At 35.4% G+C, this 2,819-nt stretch overlaps 1 non-coding gene across 1 annotated transcript; it reads left to right on the top strand.

Moving 5' to 3' along the window:
* Nucleotides 1-2,463: 2,463 nt before the first annotated feature.
* Nucleotides 2,464-2,534, top strand: Trnaa-agc. The gene has a single exon. It is a non-coding gene; the product is annotated as a tRNA-Ala (tRNA).
* The last annotated feature ends 285 nt before the right edge of the window (nt 2,535-2,819 follow it).

Below are 2,819 nucleotides of genomic sequence, written 5' to 3'. Positions count from 1 at the left end.
CAGATGGCCAAAATTCTAAACGTTAATGCTAAAGACGTCAATTTAATCTTAGTTTTTTTTATTCCAAGTGAGTATCAAACTTCAAAATGATATTCAGAACCATTAGACGCATTGACCACTCCATAGTAGGTTCTAGGTGCCCTGGAGGAAGTGGCCAATTAGGAACATATTTGGAACCATATCAATATGGGCATCAAACTTCAGAATTGATGAAAGTGATAAATCTGGAAGCTTCTAAACCACCGACTGCCATTCATTTATTTATTTATTTTTTTTAACTTTGAATTTAGAAAGAGGGAAAAGCCCCTTTGAGTGATTATCTTTTCAATTCGTTCTCAAAAAGGCATAAAACCTATTTATCTTTTCAAATAACATTATAAAATAAAACTATGCAAAAGGCTCAAACGGTATTAATCCATGGCAGAGCCAAAATCTTCAATACGGACCAGGACGGATGGTTTATTCCAGATCATCAAAAGGTAAATCGGTCAAGGAAATCATTTCTTCAATTCTGAAATGAAAACAAAAAACAACAACAGTATCAAACAAAATAAGAAGCATAATTTAAAAACCTGTAAAGTATTTTCATAGATGGAAAAAAATATTTATTTTCTAATTCTATTTAAATCATTAATAAATTTAATTCTAGGAATGGTGTATCAAGTACATTGAAAAACAATATGATCAATATCCTCATAGGATTCACCATAATCGCATAAATTAGAGTCACATATATTAATACGATATAAATGACTATTACAAATATAATGAATGGAAATTAATCTGGATAATGTGCAAATAAAATTTCTACCAACAGACATTTTTTCAAACCATGTAGATTGATTAACAATAGGTAAAATAGAATGACACCAACGGCCTTTATCACTAGAATTCCAAGACACCGATTGCCATGATCACTCTACAGTAGGTTCCAGGTTCCAGGTACAGCACAATAATCCTCCCAAACAGTTCAGAAATAGCATTTACTCCTGCGGAATTACAAATACTCACTGTAAGAAGTCATCATGATCAAAAATGGGTTTAGAGAACGTTTGAATTTGACTATTAATACGTTGGAAACTATTCTCACTCTTCTTATCAAATTACTAAGAAGGCACACAAACCAATCATCACAATGATGACCGGTCATATTTTGATTTTTACAATTTTCAATTCATGGCCTACTTGTATCAAATTAGCATGAACAACAATTTATAACTTATTGTAATTAGATTGTAATTAAAACTGTATATTTATTTATTTTTATAATGAAATACTCAAAAAGTGTACGGATTTCAGTCAAACACGGTAATTCCGATCAGCGATCACCAAACGGCTTGTTGTTTATATTCCTCTCCTTCAGCGTGCTACGCCTTGTTTTCAAGTTTTCCAAACTAAGGTTTGCTTGCTTCAAATGCTTCACTACTTCTAGCTCATCAGAAGTGAATTGTTGTTTTACATTTTTCTGAAAATTTGTCTCATGCCTACTATGATGAAAATTGTTAATTTGGCTGTTTCCAACGCAACGCAACTATTTTTTCCTTGGCAACGCTAGATATCCAAGAACTGCTTTCGACGTTTTGTTTCTTTTGATGTTTTGTTTTTCGACATTTCATCCCTAAACCGGCTATCTGTAATGCATTGGAAGATTTTCATGAGGGTTTCTTGAAATTTAAAAGAAAAAACTAAATTAATAAACTCATTACGCGTGGTAAAGATGGACAAATTATGGGTGACATTATGAAAAAAATCCACGTGCTTGGCTGGGATTCGAGCCCAGGACTCTTGTATGCTAGACGAGCGCTTTACCAACTAAGCTACCGAGCCACTTGGTGACCCAATAACTGAGTTGATTACAAGTTTCGAATTCAAATCCCTACAGACCACGCGGACCCCTTTCATAACCCATATCCATCCATCTCATTTTACTACACACGCGGAAAGAGCGAGTGCGATTTATGTAGTGTTGAAACTGTTTGCCTATCGTACCTACATCGGTTCCACAACAACTGTATTATGGAAGAGTAAAGATGTGGGAAGGCTATCAACGTGTCGTTCTCACTTAAGTGACGACATGACTACTACAGAGAGCGGCAGTAACACTCTAATATAAATTGACGCTTATATTGAGCTGTTCAGTAATCCAATCCGCATGGTTATTAAATTAATTAAATTAAATTATATTAGAGTGTTACTACCTCTCTGTAGTAGTCATGTCGTCACTTGAGTGAGAACGACACGTTGACAGCCTTCCCACATCTTTACTCTTCCACAATACAGTTGTTGTGGAAGCGATGTAGGTACGATAGGCAAACAGTTTCAACACTAAATAAATCGCACTCGCTCTTTCCGCGTGTGTAGTAAAATGAGATGGATGGATATGGGTTATGGAAGGGGTCCGCGTGGTCTGTAGGGATTTGAATTCTAAAGCTTGTAACCAACTCAGTTATTGGGTCACCAAGTGCCTCGGTAGCTAAGTTGGTAAAGCGCTCGTCTAGCATACAAGAGGCCTGGGTTCGAATCCCAGCCGAGCACGTGGATTTTTTTCATAATTTCACCCTTAATTTTTCCATCTTTACCACGCGTAATGAGTTAATTAATTTAATAACCATGCGGATTGGATAACCGAACAGCTCAATATAAGCGTCAATTTAGAAAAAAAATGATTATTATTTTTGGATGAATCAATATTGTATTCTTTACTATAATTCTTAGTAAATCTGACGTAGGCCAACCTGAGCTTCAAAGACTCAACTTTCGAATTATGAAGCACCCACCAATCCATGCACATTACTTACCCGATTGGAAGTTTCGCCATA

Source organism: Aedes aegypti, chromosome 3, assembly GCF_002204515.2.
Source record: "Aedes aegypti strain LVP_AGWG chromosome 3, AaegL5.0 Primary Assembly, whole genome shotgun sequence".
Taxonomy (NCBI): domain Eukaryota; kingdom Metazoa; phylum Arthropoda; class Insecta; order Diptera; family Culicidae; genus Aedes; species Aedes aegypti.
This window is presented reverse-complemented; position numbering and strand designations above follow the sequence as displayed.